This window comes from Phyllobates terribilis, unplaced genomic scaffold (assembly GCF_046119375.1).
Source record: "Phyllobates terribilis strain yellow unplaced genomic scaffold, ASM4611937v1 Scaffold_2__4_contigs__length_985480577, whole genome shotgun sequence".
NCBI classification, from domain to species: domain Eukaryota; kingdom Metazoa; phylum Chordata; class Amphibia; order Anura; family Dendrobatidae; genus Phyllobates; species Phyllobates terribilis.
Genome location: NW_027362762.1, coordinates 896695603 through 896707641, shown reverse-complemented (window position 1 = coordinate 896707641; position 12039 = coordinate 896695603).

The window sequence follows — 12039 nt, the reverse complement described above, 5'->3', positions numbered from 1 at the left end:
ATCAGGACTAAGTTCCCTAGCACTTTTCCCCCTACCCCTTTTTGTAACATTTTCCCAGCTATGTACTTCTCTGTCTTGATCTTCGCCACCTCCACCCTCCTCCATATCACTGGCCCCAGCCAGAGAAAGCTCAGTGAGCTCTAAACTCCTCTCCAGGTTTGCAATGCTCCTGAGGGTTGCAAGCTGCACATTTAGATCCAGTACCTGGGCTTCCAAACATGTAACTCGCTGACCTCCATCGAGCGCAGACATACTTACTATCAAACAGCTGTTCAAGGCATGCATATGACGCGCCCCCTGGGCCATATTCTTTAGGGGAATACCCGGAGCCGGATCAGATGGGGGTTGTAGTCTCCGAGTGGCTGTGACCCGGTCCGTGCCCAGGGTGTCAAGCTCAGAGTATGTGGCAGTCCTACAGATGTTACAAAGTTCGTTATGTCGACTACGCCACCCGTTGGATTGCGGTCACTACGGCCGCTGCTGCAGCAGGGTCCGCTGAGGCTGATGGTGTTGGTGCAGCTTTAGATAGTATAACCCCCAATGGGAGGGGTATGGCCTCAGGGGGTCAGGTGCAGAGGATAGGGGTTGTGGTGGTGCAGCGTAGATGATAATTAAAGACAGAGTCGGGTTGTGCAGTTCAGGGTGTTTACTTACTGTAGATATTCCGGTCACTCCGGCCTTGAGTGACCACCCGAGCCGTGCTGCGTCCACCAGGTCCTGGATTCAGCCAACCCCCAAGCAAGTCCGGAGCGTGTCCCTGAGCCCTCCTTCTTGTCCTTTCTTCTGGCCGTCCCCACCAGGGATCCACCTAGGTCCAGCTCCCTCGGGCCTTCTGTTGGGAGACCCTTGGCCTTGGGTTCCCTGACCCTACACGTGGTTTGCCTTCAGGGTGGATGTGGTGGGTGGCCGTGGCAGATCCTGCCCACGGCCTCCGGTCTCTGGCTGAGGTATGCTTTAGCCCCCACCAGTTTGGGATCCGGTACCCTATTGCCAACTCTTCACCCTAGGGTTGTACTTGGGTTCTTAGAGTTCCTTCTGTCTCCCCCTCTGGGTCTTTCTTTCTCCTCTCTCACTCTTGGGCTGGGGCTGCTCTGCTCTTCTGCTCTCTTCCACTGCTCTGCAAGGTCTTCGCTACCACAGGCTGACTTCTCACAGACTGACCGACCTCTCACAGACTGACCCTGATCTTAGATGGTGCCCACCTTAAATACTCCCTCTATGTGTGAGCTCAGGTGACCAGCACCCAATGAGCTCCTAACTTTACCCAGGCTGCTCCCCCTATCTGCCCCTACACTACTGGGATGTACCACCCCCCTCCCACTCCAGCCAGGAACAGACTCGGTCGTACCTGCACATTTCTAAGTGGGAGTACCGTTGGTCTGTTCCTCGGAAATGGGATGTGTGTAGTGCATGCAGCTTTCTGAGCTCAGTTCCACACTCCATCCTTACCCGGGAGTGGAATACCACACCTCTGGGTTGAGGTGCAATACCCCTGTAGCAGCCGAATCCTCAGGGTGCTACACATACATCTCACAAGACGCACACCTGGTAGCACTGTCCATGGAGCACATATTAAATGGGGATACAATGTTCAGATAAAAGCAGAAAAAAACAATGGAAGGCTAGTAAGGAAATCATCAAATTACGCTCTTGTGTTAAACTATGATATTGTGTTTAACTACCATATTTTTAGAATATAAGACGCACTTTTTTGGTGTGCGGTGGGGGTTGTGGGGGAGCGGCAGCGGCGGAGTAGCGAGGCACAGGAGGCATGAGCCATCCGCTGCAGCCTCTACACTGTGCCCACTGCTAAAGAAAATAAATATTCACTGATCCCCACTCCCATGTGCGTGGGGAGCAGTGAATATTCATTCTCCTTAATAGTGGGCACACAGTGTAGCCACAGTACAGCTCCTTCTGCGGCCGGGCGATCTTGTGTGCCCGTTATTAAAAACCATGACTATTCACCCCTCTCCACTCCCTTGGGCATGGAGAGGGATGAATATTCATGCTCTTTAATAGCGGGCACACGCGATCGCCCGGCTGCAGAAGTTAATGCTCCCCATGCACATGACTAGCCCAGGGGATGGCGATGACTCGGTACCCGGGCCTTTGCCTTTGGGGATGTCGCGGTGGTCGACTCCCGGGCCCATACCCTGGGGTCAGCTTTATGAAAGTTCATGACGCCACCTGTGGCTTCTGGTGAGAATCACCAGCACTGCGCAGTCCACTGAGGCCGGTGATATGGCAGCTCGATGGTATAGCTCCCCACAGGTGGAGCTAGGCCTCAGGGCAGCGTACGGAAAGGGGGAATGCAGGACAGGTGGGACCCAGCCAGATCAGAGCAAGAACAGGGACAGACACGATAGTCACTTCAGTACCTTTTACTGATGGAAATTCAGGCACGTCCCGGAGCACTGTAGGGTGAAGGGTGCATATCAGGATCCTCCCCAATGAGCGGGTGTAGGGCCTCCTTCTTCTTGCCTCTGCGTAGTAAGTTTCTGACCTGCCTAGAGCTAGGCCTAACTTTGTCTCTGTCCTGCGCTGGCTGACTTTGTGGTAGGGCCTTCTCTTGGAATACACGCTCCTCAGCTTGCGGGGCCTATGTGTTTCCCGGCTCTGTTACGTATCAGCACTTTAGCGATCCTGGGACCTGTAGTTCTCCAGGGATTCCGGTTATGCCTTACTGGGTCGTAGAGATCCCGGTAAGCTCGGACCCGGTGTCCGGTGATGCTTCGGGGTGAGCTGGTTAAGCTCCTCTGCCCCCTATCTACTAACTCTCCACTCGCCTTCGGCCTACTCGGGCCCTCACTAGGCTACTCACACTAACGGCAGCTTGCCGCGCTTCACACCTTAAGCTCCCTATTCTGAGCTTCAACTGAGTCTGGACTGTGCTCCACTGCAGACTAACCTCTCTCAGGCTTCTCTACTGCTGGAACTCTCTCAGACTAAACTGCCTGGCTCCACCTTCCCTATTTATATCACTAACGGGCTCCCTCTGGTGGTCTGAGGTAGAAGGTGGAGATGTGTGAATGTTTATGGGGGCCTCTTGTGGAGGAATCCATCAATGCACTCTTCCAGGATCTGTGATACCAAGCGCAGCTGGGCATCACACACACAGTCCTGGCATGGAGAGCAGTGACTATTTGGGCAGATGATCATCTCACCTTGTGAGGGCGCATGACTGTGACGTCATGCGCGGCTCACACTGTGAGATCATTGCTGGCAGCAAAGCAGGTCACAGCGCTGGAGCACAGGGAAGGAAGGTGAGTAGAAGTATTTTTTTTTTTTTGTGTGCAGCGTGATGAGGATTAGGGGGGCCATGCATACCAGGATGGGGGTGCCATGCACACCAGAAAGAGGGATGAGGGGTTATCTTTTCTTTTAATGTTGGACATTATAATTGTGTTTTTATTGTTGTCTTGTTTATTTATACTTACACTTTCTTATATGTTGTAGTTTAGAGGTACTTACGTGCTTCATTCTGTCTGGTGTTGGTCTGTGACGATTGGCGCTGCCATCTATTTCTCATCATGGGATTACGGAATGACTGCAAATATATGGCGGAATTTTCTATTATTGAAGTAGCATGCTGACCTGTTGATTATTTTCATATGAATATCATCAAGGAGGACTGTCAAGACATTCAACATTCAAGTATAATTCTGATATTTGGACAATTATCATGCGATTATGCACTTTATTTGTGCTTTCCTCTTATTGATATGTAACAATCCCTCTGTAATAACACGGTCTGCTGCTATATGATGTTGCTAATACTTTTTGAATGTGGAGGGCTATATTTATAGTCTCCCCAGACTTATATCTGCGTTATGACGTGTTATTATAAATATTCATAGGGTTATATTCTCTGCACATAAGAGGTTATATATATATATATATATATATATATATATATATATATATATGTCCTCTCTATAGTTCTATTTTATTTTTGTTATTTAATATTTTTTGATTGGTATTTATTATCTGCCATCCCTTATGATCACAACAAAGTCCTGAATTAAAGGGATGTCGTTGGCATTAGGTACAGCAGGCACGACTTGTCTTCTGATTTTATTATGCTGTGTTGTCCACGTCAGCTGTGCACTTCATTACTAGAGGACATTTATCCTCACCTTAAACTCTATTATAAAACCCCTGAATCCCTGTAATTTTTTAAACGTATTTGTTATCTTACTTCTAGCGGCGCAGACGCATCTCGTACATGCGCTGCTTGTCCCCTGTAGCGCGGCCGGCCGGACGCGTTGCCGGGACGACTGGAGCGATGACGTTGTCCTCCTTCCCGTCTTCTCCCGGTGTGCGTCTGCCGACCGCGCCCCCCGGGGGGAGGAGCAACATGACGAGCGATGCACCGATTCGCCAGCCATCTGGACCCTGCTATATATATAGTGTCCTTTTTTAATTCCTACCATGCCTCCTGACGAAGCCGGAAGGAGAATCGCGCGTCGAGGCGCTTGCTTGGACTCCCAGCCTGCCCCATATTACGCCAGCATGTCTTCAGGTACAGCAATTCTTATTTAATGTCTTGCAATGTTCTGTCAAATCTTTCTAGTGTCTATTTGATTAGTGCACATGTTATTTGTATAACATCTTACATTCTTGCTGTTTCTGAAGCCATCATGCTCTGCTGCGAGCGGTGATTTTCTGCTAACCCTGAGGGATGAAGGCTGGGAATCCATTGTGTTCCCATGGGTTCTTACTGCATACTACTGCTTTAAATACATTTTAGCAAACTTGTTCCGTCTCACTTTATATGGATTTTCTATTTATTTGAATATACATCTTTAATAAAATTTACATTGTGCTAAACCGATCCTGCGTTTTTTTCTGACAAGAGCCCTCTGATCTTTTATATTTAACGTTGATATTTATCAGAACCTCTAGTTAAATTTCATAATATTGTTCTTCCGGGGTCTTATTATTTTGATTATATGCTTTAGATCAGAGGACTCTGTCTTCCTCTTTCTTTGGTCTAGACTGTGAGATCAATGCTGGCAGCAAAGCAGGTCGCAGCGCTGGAGCACAGGGAAGGAAGGTGAGTAGAATTGTTTATTTTTTTTTTGTGTGCACCATGATGAGGATTAGGGGGGCCATGCATACCAGGATGGGGGTGCCATGCACACCAGAAAGAGGGATGAGGGGTGCCATGCATACCAGGATGAGGGATAAGGGGGGCCATGCTTACCAGGAAGAGGGATGAGGGGGGCCATGCATACCAGGATGAGGGGGGCCATGCATACCAGGAAGAGGGATGAGGAGGGCCATACATACCAGGAAGAGGGGTGTCTTGCATGCCAGGATAGTGGTGAGGGGTGCCTTGCATACCAGGATATGGATGAGGGGGGCCATGCATACCAGGATAGGGATGAGGGCTGCCATGCATACCAGGATGAGGGGTGCCTTGCATATTAAGATAGGAATGAGGGGTGCCTTGCATGTTAAGATAGGAATGAGAGGTGCATTGCATTCCAGGATAGGGATAAGGGGAGCCTTGCATACCAGGATTGGGGATGAGGGGGTCATGCATACCAGGATAGGGATGAGGGGGGCCATTCATACCAGGATAAGGATGAGGAGTGCCATGCATACCAAAATGAGGGGTGCCTTGCATACCAGGATGGAGATCAGGGATGCCATGCATTCCAGGATGGGGATCAGGGGTACCATGCATACAAGGATGGATGGGTGCGATGCATACCAGGATGAGGGGTGCCATGCATACCGGGATGGAGATCAGGGGTGCCATGCATACCAGGATGGAGGGGTGCCATGCATACCAGGATGAGGGGTGCCATGCATACCAGGATGAAGGGTGCCATGCATACCAGGATGATGGGTGCCTTGCATACCAGAATGGAGATCAAGGGCACCATGCATACCAGGATGGAGGGGTGCCATGCATACCAGAATGGAAGGGTGCCATGCATACCAGGATGAGGGGTGCCATGCATACCAGGATGAAGGGTGCCATTCATACCAGGATGAGGGGTGCCATGCATATCAGGATAAGGGGTGCCTAGCATGCCCGGATGGAGATCAGTGGTACCATGCATACCAGGATGGAGAGGTGCCATGCATACCAGGATGGAGAGATGCCATGCATACCGGGATGGAGGGGTGCCATGCATACCAGGATGGAGTTCAGGGATGCCATGCATACCAGGATAGAGATTAGGGGTTGCATGCATACCAGGGTTGGGATGGGGGCCACGTATAATAGGAAGTGGGGGGCCATATATACCAGAAAGGGGGATATTAATAGAATTGGGGGACATTATCCCTATAACAGTGTCAGAAGCAGACCCCCTCCCCCTTAACATGGCATCATGACCACATTTTTTGCTTACATTTTTTTCTATTTTCCTCCTAGGTGCGTCTAATGGTCCGGTGTGCCTTATAGTCAGAAAAATACAGTATGTACTTACCTGCAACCCCGTACTTAGAAAGCAGCCCCCACTATGCTCTGCAGCTTCGCTTCTATACACTGGAACTTGTAGTCATCCAGACAATACAGCTCAGATGGAACAGGAAACAAGACAAAGGAACGGGGCCTACCATGTGGCTTTTTAAAACACTGAAGTCATCATTCATTGGCTAATTCATGTCACATGGGCACCGACAGTTGAAGGTGAATCTCTTTTGTAATTTACCAGCAGCGAGTGAAAATGTGTTTCCTTACTAGATTGATATTAAGGGTGCCAATACCAGTGACACAGCAAGCTCTAGGTTTTTCTATTTTTCCCTCCAATTGCTTTTTGCTTTAAAATATTGTTTATCATTTGCTCCTTTGTATTTAACATGAGTACTCTATACATAAAAAAACTGTTTCACTTGATTCTTTTTTTTCTGGAGATATTCCACATTATGTACCGTATTTTTCGGACTATAAGACGCACCGGACCATAAGACGCACCTAGGTTTTAGAGGAGGAAAATAGGAAAAAAAATGTGGTCATGATGCCCTGTTATGGGGGAGGGGGTCTGCTGCTGACACTGGTAATGGGGTAATGTCCCCCAATTCTGTTAATATCCTCCATCCTGGTATGTACGGCCCCTCCTTCCTGGTATACGTGGCCCCCATCTCATCCTGGTATACGTGGCCCTCATCCCCATCCTGGAATGCATGGCACCTCTTGATCCACCATCCTGGTATTCATGGCACCACTTGATCCCCCATCCTGGTACTCATGACACCCCTTTGATCTACCATCCTGTTATGCATGGCACCCCCTGATCCCCATCCTAGTATTCATGGCACCCCTTGATCCCCCATCCTGGTATGCATGGCACCCCTTGATCCCTCATCCTGGTATGCATGGCAACCCTTTATCCCCCATCCTGGTATGCATAGCACCCCTTGATCACCCATCCTGGTGTGTGTGGCACCCCTTGATCCCCCATCCTGGTATGCATGACACCCCTTGATCCCCCATCCTGGAATGTATGGCACCTCTTGAGCCCCCTTCCAGGTATGCATGGCACCCCTTGATCCCCCATCCTGGTATGTATGACACCTCTTGAGCCCTCATCCAGGTATGCATGCCACCCCTTGATCACCCATTCTGGTATGTATGGCCCCCCTCATCCCCATCCTGGTATGCATGGCACCCCTTGATTCTCCCATCCTGGTATGCATAGCACCCCTTGATACCCCATCATGGTATTCATGGCACCCCCCTGATTCCCATCCTGGTATGTATGGTATACGTGGCTCTCATCCCCATCCTGGAATGCATGGCACCTCTTGATCCACCATCTTGGTATTCATGGCACCACTTGATCCCCCATCCTGGTACTCATGACACCCCTTTGATCTACCATCCTGGTATGCATGGCACCCCCTGATCCCCATCCTAGTATTCATGGCACCCCTTGATCCCCCATCCTGGTATGCATGGCACCCCTTGATCCCTCATCCTGGTATGCATGGCAACCCTTTATCCCCCATCCTGGTATGCATAGCACCCCTTGATCACCCATCCTGGTGTGTGTGGCACCCCTTGATCCCCCATCCTGGTATGCATGACACCCCTTGATCCCCCATCCTGGAATGTATGGCACCTCTTGAGCCCCCTTCCAGGTATGCATGGCACCCCTTGATCCCCCATCCTGGTATGTATGACACCTCTTGAGCCCTCATCCAGGTATGCATGCCACCCCTTGATCACCCATTCTGGTATGTATGGCCCCCCTCATCCCCATCCTGGTATGCATGGCACCCCTTGATTCTCCAATCCTGGTATGCATAGCACCCCTTGATACCCCATCATGGTATGCATGGCACCCCCATGATCCCCATCCTGGAATGTATGGCACCCCTTGATCACCCATCCTGGTATGTATGGCACCCCTTGATCCACCATCCTGGTATTCATGGCACTACTTGATCCCGCATCCTGTTATTCATGACACCCCTTTGATCTACCATCCTGGTATGCATGGCACCCCCTGATCCCCATCCTAGTATTCATGGCACCCCTTGATTCCCCAACCTGGTATGCATGGCACCCCCTGATCCCCACCCTAGTATTCATGGCACCCCTTGATCCCCCATCCTGGTATGCATGGCATCCCTTTATCCCCCATCCTGGTATGCATGGCACCCCTTTATCCCCCTTCCTGGTATGCATGGCACCCCTTGATCACCCATCCTGGTATGTATGGCACCCCTTGATCCCCCATCCTTGTATTCGTGGCACCCCTTGATCCCCCATCCTGGTATGTATGGCACCTCTTGAGCCCCCTTCCAGGTATGCATGGCACCCCTTGATCCCCCATCCTGGTATGTATGACACCTCTTGAGCCCTCATCCAGGTATGCATGCCACCCCTTGATCACCCATCCTGGTATGTATGGCCTCCCTCATCCCCATCCTGGTATGCATGGCACCCCTTGATTCTCCCATCCTGGTATGCATAGCACCCCTTGATACCCCATCATGGTATTCATGGCACCCCCCTGATTCCCATCCTGGTATGTATGGCACCCCTTGATCACCCATTCTGGTATGTATGGCACCCCTTGATCCCCATCCTGGTATGGATGGCACCCCTTGATCACCCATCCTGGTATGTATGGCACCCCTTGATCTCCATCCTGGTATATATGGCACCCCCCTGATCCCCATCCTGGTATGTATGGCACCCCTTGATTACCAATCCTGGTATGTATGGCACCCCTTGATCCCCATATTGGTATGCATGGCACCCCCTGCTCCCCATCCTAGTATTCATGGCACCCCCTGATCCCCATCCTGATATTCATGGCACCCCTTGATCCCCCATCCTGGTATGCATGGCACCCCTTGATCACCCATCTTGGTATGCATGGCAGCCCCCTGATCCCCATCCTGGTATGTATGGCACCCCTTGATCACCCATCCTGGTATGCATGGCACCCCTTGATCCCCATCCTGTTATGTATGGCACCCCTTGATCACCCATCCTGGTATGTATGGCACCCCTTGATCTCCATCCTAGTATGTATGGCACCCCCCTGATCCCCATCCTGGTATGTATGGCACCCCTTGATTACCGATCCTGGTATGTATGGCAACCCTTGATCACCCATCTTGGTTTGTATGGCATCACTTGATCCCTATCCTGGTATCTATGGCATCGCCCTGATCCCCATCCTGGTATGTATGGCACCCCTTGATCCCCATCCTGGTATGCATGGCACCCCCTGCTCCCCATCCTAGTATTCATGGCACCCCTTGAACCCCCATCCTGTTATGCATGGCACCCCATGATCACCCATCCTGGTATGTATGGCACCCCTTGATCACCCATCCTGGTATGTATGGCATCCCTTGATCCCCATCCTGGTATCTATTGCACCCCTCTGATCCCCATCCTGGTATGTATGGCACCCCTTGATCATCCATCCTGGTATGTATGGCCCCCCTTGAGCCCCCATCCTGGTATGCATGGCACCTCTTGAGCCCCCATCACGCTGCCCACAAAAAAAATAAACAATCATACTCACCTCCTCTCTCCTCCAGCGCTGTCCCGCTCGGCTGCAGTTACTCTCACTGTGTGAGCCGCGCATGGCAGGGTGCGCATGGCGTCTCTGCCATGCGCCCTCACACAGTGTGAGACGCTGTGCTGGAATAGTCACTGCTCCCCACGCTGGGACGGTGCATGGGGAGCCGTGACCATTCGGTCTCTTCATTAGCCAACGCACTGTACCGCAGCGCGGCTCCTGCTGCCGCTCCACGGTCAGTGTGCCCGCTAATAAAGACCATGAATATTCAATACAACCCATGGGAGTGGATTGTAGGGAATATTCATGAGCTTTAATAGCGGGCACACAGACCACAGAGAGGCAGCAGGAGCCGCGCTGCGGCTGCAGTGTGCTGGCTATTAAGGAAAATGAATATTCATTGCTCTCCACGCCCATGGGGGTGGGGAGCAGGGAATATTAATTTTCTTTAGTAGCAGGCACAGGGCAGGCTGCAGCAGGCGGCTGCTGCCTCCTGTGCCCCACTGATTCCCCGCTGCTGCTCCCCCACACCCACCACCATGCGGCCATACAATAATATAGTATTCGGAATATAAAACGCACCCCCCACTTTCCTCCAAAATTTTGGAGGAAAAAAGTGCGTCTTATAGTCCGAAAAATATGGTACTTAAACTTCGTGGATGCCAATAACGATGAGCAGGACTAGGATCTACAACTCCACCAGTAATATAAACCTTGTAGATGTCACAAAACAGCCGATGGGTTAACATGATGACAAAGCAAATGCATAAGCAAAACAATGATGGTAAAGCATAGAACAATCCAGATACTAATGTTCAACGTCTACTATGCACATTTATCATCAGAGATGTAATTCCAGCTCATCAGATGAAGTGATGTGAATTCCTCATTTGTTGGCACCATACAATTACCGACTGACACAACAGGATGATTGGAAGCAGCATATCTGGAAGGAGAACGATTAGCATTCTATGTTTGTACATCCAACTCTAGTACTGCAAGACTTGCTGATTGATGCGGATTAACATAAGGTACAATTTCTTTACAGGTCAGACATCTTGATCAGAAATGTCAATGTACTTAGCTACAAAGAGAAATCTGGCCATAGAGGATTTCAAAGAATAGAAAGTAGATGCCCAATTAAAGCACAACTGTCTTATGACCAGTACTGGCGATAAAAATATCCCTCAAAAATTGGATGAAATCTGCACAATCCGAAAGCAGCCTGAGTAGAATATAAAAGTTTGATAATGGCAGGCTTCAGCAGTGAACGAGCTCGCTTGTAATATATCACATAGGCAGCATTTAAACTGACATCCTGACATATAGATAAATTAGCGAAAATGACAAGTAACATTTATAAGTTTTAAACAGCTGTGCCAGTTTTACCAGTTACTTCAGATCTGCGGTGGTTGAATGTGATTTGCAAATGAGTTTTATTTTATTTTTCTCATTTTGCTGACATAAATCACATAGTAAAAAAGTTTTAATAGCTTCACGTTCTAAGAACTTTGTACAGTATATGATTTCCATTAACTGAGTTCCTTCAGTGCTAGAAATATGTATACAAAATGCAAATGGAGGGCAAAATTAAAGGGAACCTGTCTGGTCTGGATTCCCTATGTAATTAAAAGCAGAGCATGTTGTAGGTCACAATTAGCATCCAGAGCATATATTTGTCACAGACAGCCGTCAATGGTGAACCGTGAAAACAATGTTATAATCTCTCTACACACTGTTCCTTTCCAGTCATTGGGGAAGGACAAAGCTCTGAGCAGTCACGGATTTTCTCCAATCACACCCAGCGTTCAATTGATTGACAGCCCTTTAGTCTGTGAATGTCCTGAGAAGGATTTCAATCAACTACATGCAAGCCATGAGAGACTGTGCAGCACATGATCGACCAGGGGCGCTAGTACAACAGCAGAATGGTACCAAGGGTAATTGTAGGGTAAACAGAGCTTGGTGGGTTATTCTTATCCTTTGGGGGGATGATATGTGCAAAATGGGGCAGATTTAAAAATGAATTATA